General features: G+C 45.7%; 1 pseudogene; it reads right to left on the bottom strand.

Annotated features, from left to right (window-relative positions):
* Positions 1 to 13529: 13529 nt before the first annotated feature.
* LOC127416375 (uncharacterized) lies at positions 13530 to 14381 on the bottom strand (annotated as a pseudogene).
* Between the last annotated feature and the right edge of the window lie 4631 nt (positions 14382 to 19012).

Raw genomic sequence — 19012 nt, 5'->3', positions numbered from 1 at the left:
GAAGCCAGTGCTGAAGCAGTTTCATATGCATCAACCCGAGTGGTGTGGCAACTGCAGAGGATGCCATATGCCCCAGGAGCCTCTGAAAATGTTTCAGTGGAACCGCTGCCTTCTGTCTGAACGCCTTCAGACAGTTCAGCACCGACTGTGTGCGCTCGCTCGTGAGGCGCACCATCATCGAGACTGAGTCCAACTCCAAGCCGAGAAAAGAGATGCTCTGAACCGGGGAGAGCTTGCTCTTTTCCCAGTTGACCAGAAGCCCTAGACGGCTGAGGTGCCTGAGCACCAGGTCCCTGTGTGCACACAGTAACTCTCGAGGGTGAGCTAGGATCAGCCAGTCATCGAGGTAGTTGAGTATGCGGACGCCCACTTCCCTTAGCGGGCAAGGGCTGCCTCTGCGACCTTCCTGAAGACATGAGGGGACAAGGACAGGCCGAAGGGGAGGACCTTGTACTGGTACGCCCGGCCCTCGAAAGCAAACCGCAGAAAGGTTCTGTGTCGAGGTAAAACTGAGACATGGAAGTGCGCGTCCTTCAGGTCTACCGCCGTGAACCAATCTTGATGCCGGACGCTCGCTAAAATGTGTTTTTGCATCAGCATCTTGATCGGGGGTCTGTGCAAGGCCCGGTTCAGAACTCGCAGGTCCAAGATTGGCCGCAATCCACCGCCTTTCTTCAGTATGATGAAGGGCTGTAAAACCTTTTCTTCATCTCGGCTGGAGGGACAGGCTCTAAAGCGCCCTTGCGCAGAAGGGTCGCGATCTCCGCACACAAGGTAGCGGCGCTCTCGCCCTTCACCGATGTGAAGCGGATAGCGCTGAACCTGGGCGGGCGTCTGGTGAACTGAATCTGGTTGTTGTTTTCTTATTAGTAAAAAAAAAAGAAAAAAGAAAAACGTTTTAAAAAAGGTTCCTTTAACCCTTTCACAGGTAGCGTCACACATATGTGATGGTTAATATCCGGGCCCAGCACAGTAACGTCACACATATGTGTTTCTGCAACAGCCAGTCATGTCACAAGCTGCCAGATTCAAAAGGTTTCACGCCATGCTGCTGACATGGAGAGAGACAGACTCGCTCACAGAAACAGCTGCTCAAACATCCTTTTCAACCAAATAAGTCCTAACTGTTTTTATATTCTTTGCATTCTTATGAACATAATGTTGTGTGCGTGAAAATAACTCAGTCTGTGGGGCATTCAGGGGAATTTAGAACCTATTCAAGAAAGGGTTAATGGTAGTAGAGTATTTGGGTGGTCGAAAACACTATGCTAGTAGTGTTAGGACCTTTCCAGACACCTTTTCAGACTGTAGCCTTTGAACTCACCACTCAGTACCACTAATTGCAAATTCACATGGTTGAAACTGGCATCTGTCTCTGTAGTAGCTCAAGCAGTGCACTTCATGTAATAGCAGCCATGTGTTTGTGTTGTACGTTATTGCCATACCTGTCTGTCTCTGTCCCGCCTTCCCTCTGAACCACTCTTTGCTGGGTCATTTAGTTTGTTATCACTATGTAACACAATTTTTGTTCCTGGGTAGTAAGTGTTATTTCTTAATTGCTTATGCCTCAAAAGTATAGAAAATGACTATTATTCCCCACAAACTTTGCTTTTGTGTCCAGGACAGTGATATTTTGAAATGTACCTATATCCAATGAGAAAACGGGCAAATTTTTGCCTTTTTGTTCACAAAGTCAGAAAAAACAACATATCTTTATCTGTGGTCTGATGAAGGCACCGGCTTTGACATTTGCCTCAGTCTTGAAGATACTTGAAGGCTACCGACTCCTTATCTAGAGCTCTGACAAGTTGTTTCATAAGGCCCAATTTGATGTGCAGTTGTGGCATCAGCACCTTCCGGAGGTCCACCAGTGACTCCCACTTGACATTGTTCCTCCCCACAGAGAACTCGGTCCGCTGTGGCCAGTCCCGCCTGTGGTAGTGCACCTTGGTGTCCCTGCTGTCCCAAAGGCAAAGATAGCAGGGAAAATTGGTAAAACCGCCTTGGAGACCCATCAGAAATGCCACCATTTTGAAGTCTCCTATGACCTCCCAGCTGTACTCATCATACTTCAAGGCATCCAGCAAGGTCTTGATGCTGTTGTAATCCTTTTTGAGGTGTACCGAGTGAGCCAGGGGAAGAGACGGGTACTTGTTACCATTATGGAGCAGCATGGCTTTGAATATTATTTTAGTATAAATACATGTTAATTTGGATTCAAATGTTGTTTTTTTCTGACTTTATGTGAACGAAAAGACACAAATTCGCCAGTTTTCTCATTGGAAATAGGTACATTTCAAAATATCACTGTCCTGGACACAAAAGCAAAATTTGTGGGGAATAATAACCATTTTCTATACTTTTGAGGCATAAGCAATTAGGAAATAAAACTTACTACCCAAAAAAATAAAAACAATAAAAAAACAAATTAAAAAAATTGTTACACAGTGTATTCACAGCACAGAGAGAGATAAAATATATTCTGAGACTGTTTTTGTTCACAACATATGTTTATTTAAAAATAACTAAATAATCTTGGGGATTTATAAACTGAACTGGGGCCAAACTTTTTTATCCGTATTTATCTTACCTAACACTTTTATTGTAGCTAACATGTTAACATGTAAAAACAAAATGGTTAATAATGTGTTTATTTACATTAAAATATTATGTAATTATGTTAAAAGAGGTATTTAAATATAATTTTCAAGGTCTGGCCATAAATTCCTTTTTAAGATCTGTCTGAATAAAAAACAAATATGACGTTACATCCTCAACTAACAAATAGGTTTTGATTAGCTTTACTTTGAAAATAAAAGCATACAAAGTAGGGTTACTGTTTATGAAAACAGAGAAAGAATATTTAGATCTGCTAAAGTCTGTATCTTTGTCAATATCAACACACATAAGAGAACAATGGCAATCTAATGTAGAACTGTCTTTTTACACAAAATAAATGTAGCCTAAAACTGAAAAAGAGCATCATGTCTGTTTTTCCTTTTAACATTTTTTATTATTCTCCCATTCAATGAGGGAAAAATTTGCCTTCCTTATCCTGCACACATTTATTTGCACACAGGAGCCAGATACTTGTGCAGATAATAGAAATGGTGAACAAACTGATTTGATGATGTTCAGGATTGAGAACGATGTAGAACCAAACACTGTCAGGATATATGCATAGGCAAGTTCAGTGACAATTCACATAATCTTTTTACGAGCACTACAGAAAAGAATGGAGAATAAAAGCAAATTGTCATATGTATTTTCTTTGAAGGTTCGGTTTTCGTCATCATTTTGCCTATGAGCTGACATCACTTCTGTAACAGCTTTTATTTTAAGTCTGTAGTTTTGACTGCACCCAGCAGCTAAGCAATTTGCATAAATACATTTGAGTGAATAAGACGAGATAAAATGTGCTAACCCAAAAGTTGCTGGTTCAGGTTTTGGAGAAGAGTGAAACTGAACTATGTCCAGACAAACTTAAACATGCACGTTCCTTCAGAACTTGACCACGGATAGCTTGACGAGCACCGATGCTGTTGCACGTGTTAAGTGTTGTTAAACTGACCGCTGAGTTTTGCTCAGAGAGCATTCGGATGTTTACCAGGATTTTATCAAAATAATTTGGAAGGTCAGATAAAAGTGATTGCCGGGCGCATCAAATCACTGGTTTACAGTAAATAAAGACATCACATCGTACCGGGAGACTCTGAGAAGTGGTGGTACACAAGTAAAACTGCCGGTACGCTGTAGAGTAAATTATAGAAGTGCAGGTACTGCGTACTGCTGCGTACCGCCCCACTTTAAGCACTGGGTGACTCAAGAAATAATGAGTTACTGACATTATAATGCAGTTCCGTGAACATCCATCACCAAGGCGCTAAATTGTAGTTTGCTCTGGTAGGAACAAACAATTAGTATTCAGTAAGTCACTTTGGTGGGGAAGTTAAATGGCAAGCGTCCAGAATTCTTGACAAATCACTAACTAACATCATGTTGGGGAGCTGGAAAAATTAATATTTCACCAGTTCTACCCCCTATAGCTCACTTAAGTGTAGGTCAGCCAAGCGTAACCTTGACCTGGTTTCCTGGCCCAGCTTTTCAAAAGTCAGAGGTTTGGGTATAAACGTACATTACAAGATGATATCCTTTACAGTAAAATCCTACAGCTACTAGGCCAGCCAGCTTTGTGTTTGCCTAATGGAAAGCCATTTAGTTTCAAAGTTTGAACAGGCACCATACCACCTGGTGCATGAACAGAGATACTTCCTCAAGACTTCAAAGAGGGGGGCAGGTTAAACAAAAGCTATGGCATCAGAATTTTTAAATGTGAGTGACAGCAGACACAAGTTATACAAACATGCATAACTGACTCTTTTGTGGCATATTTTTATGGATTTTGTTACTTTTAAATGGGTTACTTGCAATTGGTACCTATTTTTACCTAAGCCAAATTAGTTTCATTGGTACAACCTCAGATATGGGGTCTATCTATTCAGTCAAATCTATTCAAGTCTTAACATGTTCTTACACAATTTAGCTCAGTCTCTAACCGCAAGTTTGTGTTTCTTTTTCAGAATCAGAATGAGCTTTATTGCCAATGCTTAAACATACAAGGAATTTTTCTTGGTGACAAAAGCTTCCAGTGCACATAATAATAGATAATAATAAAATAATAATAAATAAAAAAAGCCAATAGAAAATATAAGTATATATAGAAATACACAATAAGACAAATATATCTATATATACATATGTACAAATGTTTAATATATATATATATATATATATATATATATACACACACACACACACACACACACACACACACACACATATGTACAAATACAAATCTGTTATATAGAGTGCAAGCGAATGTAATGCAGAAGAGGTAGGATATGTTAAATAAATATAATTGACTACGCTGTGTATTGCATGTAATTATTGCACAATGGGGCAGTTTTAACTGTTCATGAGATAGATGGCCTGAGGGAAAAAACTGTTCTTGTGCCTGATGGTTCTGTTGCTCAGAGCTCTGTAACGCCAGCCAGAAGGCAACAGTTTAAAAAGGTAGGGAACAGTTCAAAATCGTTAAAGACAATTTAGACCTGTGGATGCTTTGTTGCCAAAGAGTTGTACCTTTCAAACACAGATGGTCTTTCTTCCCCCAGTACACTGGGAGACCTCTTCCTCAGAAGAGCTACGCATACTTCTTGCCTAATGTCACCAGATGTCGGTATAAGATTAAGCAGGAACTCATAACCAGGTGTAAAAAGGTAGTGCAGTAATCTCATTCTTTATTTTGGGTACCTTTCATCACTCAGTGTGGCTGGCTGCCAATATGTTCTCTAAAACGTCTTTCATATGACATGGAATGACTTCACTACACATAGGTTATTGACCTATGATGTTTAGGATTGTAGGAAATATCACATGCCTCATACAATAACTGTACATGCCATATTTTAATTGTATAAAATTATTTAAATATTTTTCACTAATATAATAGTACATATTAAATTACAGTATAATAAAAATAGTTATTCAGTGGGTGCTTATTTAAGACATATTTATTGTAAAATATTGTATTGCAAAAATCTAAATCCAACATGCACATTTTGTAAAATGAAAATGAATGCTACAATTTTGTCTTTATTTTATGTATAAGTAAATGTCTCATCTTTTTTTATTACTTTATCTTATTTCATGTTGCATTTGGCTGTATGGGACAATTAGATTGAGTTAAATTATTTAAAGATATCATATGAACTACTGGACCTGTATTGATAAAGGTCAAATGAAGAGATATGTAACATAACTGATTTAATCTCACTGACTTCCTGTTGGCTTCATGATGGAATATACTGGATAAACAAACATGTGGCAGGTGTGATGAAAACCTCATACATCTTCATACAGTTCAGCTGCAAAACCATGCTTAAATTCATCACTGAAATGTCCATGGCAGTTCCTTTACGTTTCTAACACATTGCTGGTTGAAGACCCACAAATGAGCAATTTAATTAATGTGTCATTCAAATATGGAACATCTTGTATGCAACAATCATGGTTTCCAGGGGATTCTGGCTGTGAAGTTCATGGTTTGTGCCTGGTGGTTCTCTGATACAGGCTAAAATATTTGCAGGGGATGTCTCAACTGTTACCTCTTTGCACCTTATGTCCTTCATTTTTTCTACTGCCTTGTTAGTCAAACTGATGACTGACCCACAGGTGAAATGACTCTTTGGCATTCTCTTCACACCCCAACCAGTGATCTACAGCTTGAAAAGGTGCATATGAGTCTTTTATCTTTGTTTTGGACAATTAGTGCTAATGCATTTTTGGCATTTGTTTTGTTTGTGTGCAAGGGAGAGTATGTGTATTCAATCTCACCTGTCGTAATTGCTGTTGATAATGTAGAATGGAACAATTATACTAGCAATGATAGTATTGCTCATTTGCTTGGTTATCACATTGAAGTTAGCCATCAAAGCAGCCCTAAAAAGTGGAGAATGTACATGATACTCATGGGAAAGGTAGAGACGATGGGTGCAGGCTCAGTCAGACAGTGCAGACGAACTGGCGCTGTTTTTGTCCTGCTGAATCCATGACAGAATTTGAGAGCTCACCAAGACCTTAGTCTGGGATGGCAGCCAGATTTTGCCAGGGTGAGATACACTGTCAGCACCATGTCTCTGGACATCGCAACCAAGTAGTAGCTGGTGGGTTTGACGTCACTTCCTGTTGCTGCTGGCGCCTAGCCTGAGTCTCTGTTTGTAGCCTACTAGCTTTTTTTAGTATCGCTTATCTATCTGTTTTCAGCTTTTAATCTTTAATATCTGCCATTTTTCAGCGCGCATCAGGTTTCCCCACATTATTCTCTTATCGCTATTCAACTGCGTGCATTTTTCCGCGTGCATCCGCTTTCTATTTTATCTCAATTAAACTGCGTGCATTTTACAGCGCACCTGTTTTCTCCTCTGTGTTACATGGATTATTGCATTGATCTCAAAGCACCGCTTATCAGGAACAACCATATCAACAAACAATTGAGTGAGGGATTCACATCGATCTCAAACCCTCGCCGCTCAGGAACAACCAACAACAAAAAACAATTGTGGTAAGTCATGGCATCCGCTCATATTATTGCTTCCTGCATTACATGCCACATGTTTACTATAGCTTCTTCCGTCGGCAGTGAGGGATTCACATGTGATAAATGTAAGGAATTAGTTAGGCTGACGGAGAAGGTTAATGAGTTAGAGACCTGCATCCGAACGTTAGTGGAGGTCAGTGAGAAAGAGAAGCCGGTAGATACTGTTTCAGATGCGGGTAGTATAGCGAGCAACACACACACTTAAATGCATTTCGGGTGCCAGAGCTTCTGACATCAGATCATATTTACAAGTGCTGGCTAAATCACAATAAAGTGATTTGATTTTGATTTGAAGCTAAACGTAGATTTTCTAAAATTGTTATTCATGTCGGCACTAATGATGTCCAGCTTTTCCAGTCGGAGACAACTAGAGATAATGTTAAAGAGGTATGTGAACTTGCAAAAACTATGTCAGACACTGTAATATGCTCTGGCCCCCTCCCTGCTCATCGTAGTGATGAGGTTTATAGTAGATTAGTGTCACTGAATGGCTGGATGTCTGAGTGGTGTCCGGAGAATAGCATAGGATTTATAGACAATTGGAAGAGTTTTTGGGGTAGACCTGATCTGCTAAAGAGAGACGGGCTCCATCCCTCCAGGGAAGGTGCCGATCTCCTCTCTAGTAATTTGGCTCATAGTCTTAACAGTCATAGTATTTGACTAACTGGGACTCAGGTCAGGAAGCAGACAAACTGGCTAATCTGAATGTCTGCTAGCTGCCTTGAGACATCACACAGGTCACATAAACTACAGCACATAGAGACTGTATCACTTAGATATCATATAGAGACTGTGTTTGTTCCCAGAACTACCAAACACAAACCCCTCACTAAATCATTTAGAAAAAATTTGATTACGGTCAAACTTGAAAAAACAAAAAATTAATATAAAGAAAGGGTTACTAAACATTAGATCTCTTTCAACCAAAGCACTAACTGTAATTGAAATGATTACAGATCATAGTGGCTGTGCTCTGTTTGACTGAAACCTGGCTTAAACTGGATGAATATATTAGTTTAAATGAATCTACTCCCCCAGGATATTGTTGTAAAAATGAGCCTTGTCTGAAGGGTCGAGGAGGAGATGTTGCTACAATTTACAGTGACGTTTTTGGTGTTACTCAGAGGACAGGATATAAGTTTAAGTCTTTTGAACTAATAATGCTTAATGTAACACTGTCAGTTATAAATAAAAAAATCTCTGTCATCTTTTGCCCTTGCTGCAGTATATAGATTACCAAGGCCTTATTCTGATTGCCTTGGTGAATTTGCTAATTTTCTATCAGATCTAGTAGTTACTGTAGATAGAGCTTTAATTGTTGGTGACTTCAACATTCACAAAGATAATAAAAATGACACATTGGGATTAGCATTAAGTGGTATTCTCAACTCGCTTGGAGTCAGACAAAATGTGATAGGACCGAGTCGTCGCCATAATCATATGCTAGATTTGGGTCATATGGAGTTGATGTTGACACTATAGAAATTCTACCGCAGAGCAATGACATCTCAGATCATTACGTCGTCTCTTGTATGTTGCAATCAACAAATGTTACTCAATCTACACAACGCTATCATTAAGGTAGAACAATTCTTTCGACCACTAAAGATAGCTACACTAATAATCTTCCAGATCTATCTCATACACTCAGTAAGCCCCAAAGTCTAGAAGAACTTGATGAAATAACATAAAATATAAATACAGTCTTCTCTAGCACTCTCGATAGTGTCGCCCCCCTTTGATTAAAGAAAATTAAAGAAAAAAGCCCTGCACCATGGTACAATGATCACACTCATGCTCTCAAGAGAGCAGTTCGGAAAATGGAGCACAAGTGGAAGAATACAAAATTAGAGGTATTTCGCGGTGCATGGAAGGACAGTGTCTGTAGCTACAGACAGGCACTAAAAGCTGCCAGGTCAGCAAACTCATAGAAAATAACCACAACAATCCTGGGTGTTTATTCAGTACTGTGGCTAAATTAGTTAGGAATAAAGACTCAACTGAACCAGATATTCCGTCGCAGCACAGTAGTAATGCTTCATAAATTTCTTTACTGATAAAATTGAAATAATCAGAAATAAAATTGGAATTATGCAATCATCTGACATAGCACCTCAGAAAACAGTGTCTCATAATTTTGCACACGTGAAACTTCAATCCTTCGCTGTCATAGGTTATGAAGAGCTAACAAAACTTTTCGAAACATCAAAAGCCACATCATGTATGTTAGATCCAATACCAACTAAGTTCTTAAAATAGGTATTCCCTGTAATATCAGAACCTCTTATTAATATTATTAACTCCTCGCTATCCTTAGGACATGTCCCAAGAAACTTTAAAATGGCAGTTATCAAACCGCTTATTAAGAAGCCACAACTTGATCCTGGATAATTGCCTAATTATAGGCCGAGTTCACATCTCCTGTTTATGTCAAAAATACTAGAAAAGGTTATATCCTCCCAATTATGTGAAATAGTATATATGAACAAAGGCCACACCACAGTACAGAGACTTCACTTATCAGAGTTACTAATGACTTGCTCTTATCATCTGATCATGGCTGCATTTCCCTTCTAGTGCTTTTAGATCTTAGTGCTGCTTTCGACACAATAGATCACGATATTCTCTTGAATAGGCTAGAGAATTATGTTGGCATTTGTGGGCTTGCATTAGCATGGTTTAGGTCCTATTTAGCGGACCGTTACCACATTGTCTATGTAAATGAGGAATTGTCAAATCAAACAAAAGTTAAGTATGGAGTGCCACAGGGATCAGTTTTAGGGCCTCTGCTTTTCTCCTTATATACGTATACTTCCCCTGGGAGATATTATCAGGAATCATGGAATAAGTTTCCATTGTTATGCCGACGATACCCAACTTTATAGTTCTTCGAAACCCAACAAAATTTCACAGTTCTCCAAATGAGCAGAGTGTATCAATGAAACCAAAGATTGGATGGCCAGAAATTTCCTTCTACTCAATTCCGACAAAACAGAGGTACTAGTTATTGGACCAAAAACTTCTAAAAATAAGCCGCTAAAATATGATTTGACTCTCGATGTATGTACTGTACTGTTGTCTTCAACAGCAAAGAACTTAGGTGTTATATTTGATACCATTATGTCATTTGAAAATCTCATTTCCAATGTTTGTAGAAAAGTATTCTTCCACCTAAGAAATATTGCTAAGTTACGACACATGCTCTCTGTTGCTGATGCCGAAAAACTAATTAATGCGTTCATGACCTCAAGACTAGATTATTGTAATGCATTACTGGGAGGATGTCCAGCAAGTTCAGTAAATAAACTTCAATTGGTTCAAAATGCAGCAGCCAGAGTGCTGACTAGAACCAAGAAATATGATCATATTAGCCCCATTTTATTGTCGTTACATTGGCTACCTGTTAAATTTAATATTAATTTTAAAATTCTGTTAACTACATACAAAGCTTTGGATGGTCTAGCTCCACAGTACTTAAGTGACCTTCTACCACGCTATATTCCATCACGTTCATTACGATCGCAAAACTCTGGCCTGTTAATAGTTCCTAGAATATCAAAATCCACAAAAGGAGGTAGATCCTTTTCCTATTTGGCTCCTAAACTATAGAATAGTCTCCCTAACAATGTTTGGGACGCAGACACACTCACTGAGTTTAAGTCTAGACTAAAGACTCATCTATTTAGCCAGGCAAACACCTAATTTATTCTTCACCACACAATTAGGCCGCTTTAGTTAGGTCTGCCGGAACCTGAAACATTGATCATGATCTATAACTGCAAAAAATTGAATGGCATCTACGCTAATATTATTCTATTTGACTCCAATCCCGAGGTCACCAGAACCGTCTGGATCCAGCTCCATTCCTGCTTGGTATCGGACTCCACAGCTATGTGTCTCTGAGCGATGATGACAAAATGCAGCCGGTGCCTGCCAGACAACACTTCAGTCTATTATGATGGACCTCGTAAGATGAACTGATGCCAACTCCAACCATAAGACATGGGATACTTCATATGCCATTGCCTGAACCTTGGACTTAGGATAGACCTCACCGAAATGATCAGCCGGTTGAACTGCTAAGCACTTCACTGATCTTGGCCTGCATCACCTTGGTCTAATGATGGACAACACTCTAAAAATGGAATACATAGACTATCAATAAATTGCCAACAAAAGCCTTCATCAGCCAACTAACAAAGGACAATGCATCTATATGAACTTCTGCAGTTAATCCAGGGTGAACGTCATGGTTACTGGTGTAACCTCCGTTCCCTGATGGAGGGAACGAGACGTTGGTGTCGATGTAGTGACACTAGGGGTCACTCTTGGGAGCCCGAGACACCTCTGGTCTTTGATAAAAAGCCAATGAAAATTGGCGAGTGGTATTTGCATGCCACTCCCCCGAACATACGGGTATAAAAGGAGCTGGTATGCAACCACTCATTCAGGTTTTACGCTGAGGAGCCGATATAGGGTCCGGCCATTTCAGCGGGTAGTTCAGCGTTGTGGCAGGAGGGACCAACGTCTCGTTCCCTCCATCAGGGAACGGAGGTTACACCAGTAACCATGACGTTCCCTATCTGTCACTCACTCGACGTTGGTGTCGATGTAGTGACACTAGGGGTCCCTATACAAAACGCCACAAGGCTGAACTGTGTTACGTGAACTGGCGGTGTGTGGTGGGCAGACTTACTGTGTGCCTCATAGCCAGCGCACCAGGTTGACACGTAACCTCCCCCAACATAGTTATGAGTGTCGAACGGCCCTTTCTGGGGACAAGTCGACTACCCAAAGATGGAGACGGGCTTAACCCAGTCGTGGCCTCTTTTCCCCTTCTCTTTTTCCACTCCCTAAAAAAGAAGGGGGATTATCCGACTGGGCCGCCAGGTCTAGTCGGGGGGTGTCCCTCCCAAGGGGAGGACACCGCGGAGACCACACCTCGCCCCAAGAGGGGGGGATATTTAAGTGGAAGAATACATCACATGGTCTTTCCAACCATGTGGAGAGCCTTCAAGGTAGATCCTGCCCAATGGGGGAGGAGGTACTACAACATGGAGACTGGGGCAGAGGGGCTCTGCCCAAGGAAGACGCAGTTTGCCAGCAGGGAAACGAGCTAGCGGAAGATATAGATCGCATGGGGTTAGCCTTACAGGGAACCGCCACATGCGGAGCACCTACCCCAGCACCGGGCTCTTAGATAGCGCGTGTACTGGGCCGGCAGTGAGTTTCTCCGAAGACTCGACTGCCACAGGGCTCGGAGGAAATCAACCAGGGAACAACTTTTGTGAACACTACTGGGAATTAGCAGCGCACGTCTTCAGCTCAAAAGGAGGTGGGAGGCGCTATGTGCAAGCGATACACCCGGCCGGCTATCCCGGGCTTATCCGCTTGTGTTGCGTGCCACTACCTGGGACGAAACCGGTTCCACCCGGAGGTTGTAGAACCTTGCAAAGGTGTTGGGTGTTGCCCAGCCCGCTGCTCTACAAATGTCTGTTAGAGAGGCACCTCTGGCCAGGGCCCAAGAAGCCGCTACACCCCTGGTAGAATGGGCCCGTAGCCCTACCGGGGGCGGCATGTCTTGGGCGAGATATGCCATAGATATGGCATCAACGAGCCAGTGGGCGATCCTCTGCTTGGAGACAGCACTTCCTTTCCGCTGTGCACCGAAGCAGACAAAGAGCTGCTCAGAGAGTCTAAAGCTCTGCGTGCGATCCAAATAGATGCGCAAAGCACGCACCGGACACAGCAACGCCAGGGCTGGGTCTGCCTCCTCCTGGGGCAGCACTTGCAGGTTCACCACCTGGTCCCTAAAAGGGGTGGTGGGAACCTTGGGCACATAGCCCGGTCGGGGTCTCAGGATCATGTGAGAATAACCCGGACCGAACTCTAGGCACGTTTCACTGATAGAGAACGCTTGCAGGTCACCTACCCTCTTGATGGAAGTGAGCGCAATCAGGAGGGCAGTCTTCAGGGAGAGTGCCTTCAGCTCGACTGACTGCAAAGGCTCAAAGGGGGCTCTCTGTAGGCCCTGAAGAACTACGGAGAGGTCCCATGAGGGAACGAAGAGCGGTCTGGAGGGATTCAGCCTCCTAGCACCTCTTAGGAACCTGATGATCAGATCGTGCTTCCCTAAGGACTTACCATCAACTGCGTCGTGGTGTGCTGCTATGGCAGCAACGTACACCTTCAAGGTGGAAGGGGACAGCCTCCCTTCCAACCTCTCCTGCAGGAAGGAAAGCACTGATCCGACTGCGCATCTCTGGGGGTCTTCGTGTCGAGAAGAACACCACTTAGCGAACAGAGACCACTTCAAGGCATACAGGCACCTTGTAGAGGGGGCCCTAGCCTGAGTGATCGTGTCTACCACCGCGGGTGGTAGGCCACCTAGGTCTTCCGCGTCCCGTCCAGGGGCCAGACATGGAGATTCCAGAGGTCTGGGCGCGGGTGCCAGAGGGTGCCCCGTCCCTGAGAAAGAAGGTCCTTCCTCAGGGGAATTTGCCAGGGGGGAGCTGTCGCGAGGAGCGTGAGGTCCGAGAACCATGTCTGGGTGGGCCAGTAGGGCGCTACCAGGATGACCTGCTCCTCGTCCTCCCTGAATTTGCACAGTGTCTGTGCAAGTAGGCTCACTGGGGGAAAAGCGTATTTGCGAATGCCAGGGGGCCAGCTGTGTGCCAGTGCGTCTATGCCGAGAGGAGCCTCGGTGAGGGCGTACCAGAGCGGGCAGTGGGAGGATTCTTGGGAGGCGAACAGGTCCACCTGAGCCTGACCGAATCGACTCCAAATCAGCTGGACCACCTGGGGGTGGAGTCTCCACTCTCCCCTGCAGGGAACCTGCCGTGACAGCGCGTCCGCTGTAACGTTGAGGTTGCCCGGGATATGAGTGGCTCGCAGCGACTTGAGGTGCTGCTGACTCCGGAGGAGGAGACGGCGGGCGAGTTGTGAAATACAGCGGGAGCGCAGACCGCCTTGGCGGTTGACATATGCTACCGCTGCCGTGCTGTCTGTCCGAACTAGCACGTGCTTGCCCTGGATCAACGGCCGGAACCTCCGCAGGGCGAGCAGAATTGCCAACAATTGCCTCGAGGCAGTTGATGTGCCAACGCAGCCGCGGACCCGTCCAGAGGCCGGTGGCTGCGTGCCCGTTGCAAACAGCGCCCCAGCCCGTCTTGGAGGTGTCTGTCGTGACCACGATGCGCCTGGAGACCAGTTCTAGAGGAACACCTGCTCGTAGAAACGAGAGGTCGGTCCAAGTGCTGAAAAGACGGTGACAGACCGGTGTAATGGCCACGCAGTGTGTCCCGTGGCGCCATGCCCGTCTCGGGACTCGAGTCTGGAGCCAGTGCTGAAGCGGCCTCATATGCATCAACCCGAGCGGGGTGGCCACCGCCGAGGATGCCATATGCCCCAGGAGCCTCTGAAAAAGTTTCAGTGGAACCGCTGTTTTCTGTTTGAACGCCTTCAAACAGGCCAGCACCAACTGGGCACGCTCGTTTGTAAGGCGCGCCGCCAGAGAGACAGAGTCCAACTCCAAACCGAGAAAAGAGATGCTCTGAACTGGGAGGAGCTTGCTCTTTTCCCAGTTGACCCGAAGCCCTAGTCGGCTGAGGTGCGAGAGCACCAGGTCCCTGTGTGCGCATAACACGTCTCGAGAGTGAGCTAAGATTAGCCAGTCGTCGAGATAATTGAGAATGCGAATGCCTACCTCCCTTAACGGGGCAAGGGCAGCCTCTGCGATCTTCGTAAAGACGCGAGGAGACAGGGACAGGCCGAAAGGGAGGACTTTGTACTGATACGCCCGACCCTCGAACGCGAACCGCAGGAAGGGTCTGTGTCGAGGAAGAATCGAGACGTGAAAGTACGCGTCCTTCAGGTCTACCGCCGCGAACCAATCCTGATGCCGGACACTCGCTAAAATGCGTCTTTGCGTCAGCATCTTGAACGGGAGTCTGTGTAAAGCCCGGTTCAGTACACGCAGGTCCAAGATTGGCCGCAACCCACCGCCTTTCTTCGGTACGATGAAGTGGGGGCTGTAAAACCCTTTCTTCACCTCGGCTGGAGGGACAGGTTCTATCGCGCCCTTCCGTAGGAGGGTAGCGATTTCCGCGCGCAGAGTAACAGCGTTTTCGCCCTTGACGAAGGTGAAGTGAGTACCGCTGAACCTGGGCGGGCGCCTGGCGAACTGAATCGCGTAGCCGAGTCGGACGGTCCGGATCAACCACCGCGACGGATTGGGAAGTGCAAGCCATGCGTCCAAATTCCGTGCGAGGGGAACCAAGGGGACAACGTCGTCGGACGTACCGGCAGGTGGGGCCTCGCGGCGGGGCGGAGCGCGAGGTGCCACAGCACGTCATGGCCGTGCTGAGTCTAGGGACATCGAAGCACTTACCTGGCTCCTTGTGACCACCCCCGGAACAGCCTGGGATGGGGGAGGAAGAGGCCTGCCCTCGCTACCCGTGGAGGCTGTCACATCGGGGGTGGATTTGTGCCACAGCTGGGCGCTCAGGGGCGAAAAGGGCACCGCTGGAGCGCCAATCCTGCAAGATAAAGCCCGTGGACGGTAGTCGTGGTGACGACCGTACACAGCGGGTATGTGACCCAGGGAGGAAGGAAGCCGCTCTTTTGTTGAACTGTTGGGTACCGCAGCCACTTGGGCGTACGGCGAAATCAAACGAAAAGGCAACAAAAGATTTTCCACCCGGCCCTCCACCAGGGGATGGAGTGGTCTTTCTACCAGCTCCAGGTGAGTGGGTTCCCTCGTCCCTGGGTTGTCCGTCTCAGGGGTGCCTCGAAGACCTCCGTGGGTTCTTCGGTGCCGGCTGAGAGACGGGTGGCGTCGGCTTCCTGCGGTGGGCTCCACGCCGGGGCCGGGCCGGAGGGGCGGGCTGCGGCGGAGCCGTGCAGTCACCGCAGGGGGACGCCCTTGGCGACGAGCAGACGGGGTGCGGGGTCTTGAGCCGCGCCGGGGCAGGATGTGCCGGATTGCCTCCGTCTGCTGCTTTACCGTCGAGAACTGCTGGGCAAAGTCCTCAACGGTGTCGCCAAATAGGCCCGCCTGGGAAATGGGGGCAGCAATGAACCGTGTCTTGTCGGCCTCGCCCATCTCGACCAGGTTGAGCCACAGGTGGCGCTCCTGGACCACTAGTGTGGCCATCGTCCGCCCAAGAGACCGCGCTGTGACCTTCGTCGCCCGGAGGGCGAGGTCGGTCGCCGAGCGCAGTTCATGCATCAAATCTGGGGCGGAACTACCCTCGTGCAGTTCTTTCAGTGCCTTGGCTTGGTGGACCTGCAGGAGAGCCATGGCGTGCAGGGCAGAGGCGGCTTGTCCAGCAGCGCTGTAGGCCTTGGCCGTCAGGGACGACGTGAGCCTACAGGGCTTGGAGGGGAGCTTAGGGCGTCCACGCCAGGTGGCGGCGCTCTGCGGGCATAAGTGCACTGCGAGCAACTTATCCACCGGGGGAATCGCCGTACAGCCCCTGGCCGCCCCGCCATCGAGGGTAGTGAGAGCGGGGGAACTGCGGAGTCGGGTTCGGGCAGTAAAAGGTGCCTCCCACGACTTCGTCAGCTCCTCATGCACCTCCGGGAAGAATGGCACTGGAGCGGGGCGCGGCCGGTCTGAGCGGCGCCGCGAGCCCAGAAACCAATCATCAAGCCGCGAGGGTTCAGGGGAGAGCGGAGGGTTCCACTCTAGCCCGACGCTCGCGGCCGCCCGGGAAAGCATGTCCGTCATTTCGGCGTCGGCCTGTAACTGGGCGGCCGTCCCCGAAGGGGGAAGCCCAGCTGAGGCCTCTGCGTCCGACTGGACAAGCCCGCTCTCCGACGCTGCGCTCGAAAGCTCATCATCTTCGCGGGCCTCGAACGAGAAGCCAGACTCGCCGTGCGACGAGCCGGCGAACTCATCCGGAAGCCCGATTGGGGCAGACGAGCGTGCTGGGGAATGGGAGGTCCGTGGGGGGATACCCGGCGGAGGCGATCCCATTGAGGTCCCCAAATCGCCCCCAGCGCCAGCCGCGCTGACCTCAAACCCGTAGGTAGGAGGACCAAGGCGGGGAGCCGCTGGGGTGGCTTGCTTTCTTACAAAAGCAAGCCGCGACCGCAACGTTGCCATGGTCATGTTCTCGCAGTGAGAACATGAGCCATTCATAAACGCTGCCTCCGTGTGGGTCGTGCCCAGACAGGAAAGACAGCGATCATGACCATCCGAAGTTGAGAGAAATCGACCGCAACCAGGAATTACACACGAACGGAAAGGCATCTTTAAAAAGACGCGTCTTTAAAAAGACGTTCCGTGTGTGCGCTCTTTTAGAGAAATATATACTCTTTTAGAGGGGAAAAATGCTCTTTCAGAAAATATACTCTCTAGTTTTTCTGCCGAAGCGCCCAGGGGTGTTCTCTGCAGTGCACCAGTGCAGAGGAGGGAGAAGCCGCTGAAATGCGCCGTCAGATCCAGCAGAGGTGAATGAACAGTGCTATTCAGCTCAATGAGCATGACCGTTCGGCTCCGAAGAGAAAATCTGAATGAGTGGTTGCATACCAGCTCCTTTTATACCCGTATGTTCGGGGGAGTGGCATGCAAATACCACTCGCCAATTTTCATTGGCTTTTTATCAAAGACCAGAGGTGTCTCGGGCTCCCAAGAGTGACCCCTAGTGTCACTACATCGACACCAACGTCGAGTGAGTGACAGATAGGGAACTTCAAAGTCATTAGTCATTAATCTTACAGTTCTTTCAAAATCTTTGTTTAAACACTGGCCCTTAACACTTACTTAGTTTAATAATTTTAAACCATGACTTACACTGCACATAAATAAGTAATACTGGCATTATGTTCATGCTGTTAGCCAGAGAGGAACTGGCCCCCACAGTGAGCCTGGTTTCTCCCAAGTGTATTTTTCTCCATGAACCACCATCTTATGGAGTTTTGTGTTCCTTGCCACAGTAGACTTTGGCTTGCTCACTGGGTTTCTAAATACAATTATTATATAATTACTTACTTTTATACACACTACATAACTTATTTAATCAAATTACACAATGATGTATTATAAATATTATGGTTTCATTTTCTGTTAATGCAAGATTTTCTGTCAAGTTGCTTTGAAATTATGTGTGTTGTGAAAGGCACTATACAAATAAATATGACTTGACTTGGTTAGCCTCTGTCCATTAAGGACAAATTTGAAATTAAAACATGATATCTTTCTGGTTCCAGTTAATGATTTGTAATTTGGCATAGCCTACCCTATGTTTCTCTGTTCTGGCTCCCTCTTGCTGTGTAGACCAGGATAGGTTCAGCATGCTACTTCTTACATCTCTGTTACTCAGCAACAAATGCTCAACCAGTTTGTTTTTCATAAACACTGAAGTCAAACCAGGTTATCACATGCTTTCACCTCTGTCAAACATTTAGGGACAACTCTTTTGCCCTGTCAATGTATTGCATTAGTGGGTCACAGCGTAGGTAAGCAATGTATTTTAAAATGAAGACATTCATCTTCCAAAATAAATTGTTCTGGGGATGGAAGTGAAGAATTTTTAGCATTTTTGTTTCATTGCATTATGAATTATCTTGTTATGAACATGAGTAAGATTAGGCATCTGTTTCTGCTTCAGGGGCCTTGTTTATAAAATGCAAATATGATCATATTTGATCCTAAATTGCATGCATTTGAGCCTACATTAAAAGTGAGAAAGAAATTGGGATTTATAAAGAAAGAACACAATATTAAAATGTTTTTATAAGTGCAACAAGCATCTAAGTGTAAAACATCTGCACAAATGGTGCAAATTGTACTTCTGTGCCAGTATGCCAGTGAGTGCACAATTACTTTTTTCATGACTTTAAGTGATG

The sequence above is a fragment of the Myxocyprinus asiaticus genome, chromosome 25, assembly GCF_019703515.2.
Source record: "Myxocyprinus asiaticus isolate MX2 ecotype Aquarium Trade chromosome 25, UBuf_Myxa_2, whole genome shotgun sequence".
NCBI lineage: Eukaryota > Metazoa > Chordata > Actinopteri > Cypriniformes > Catostomidae > Myxocyprinus > Myxocyprinus asiaticus.
The sequence above is the reverse complement of the archived record's forward strand: the minus strand, read 5'-3'. Positions and strand labels throughout refer to the sequence as shown.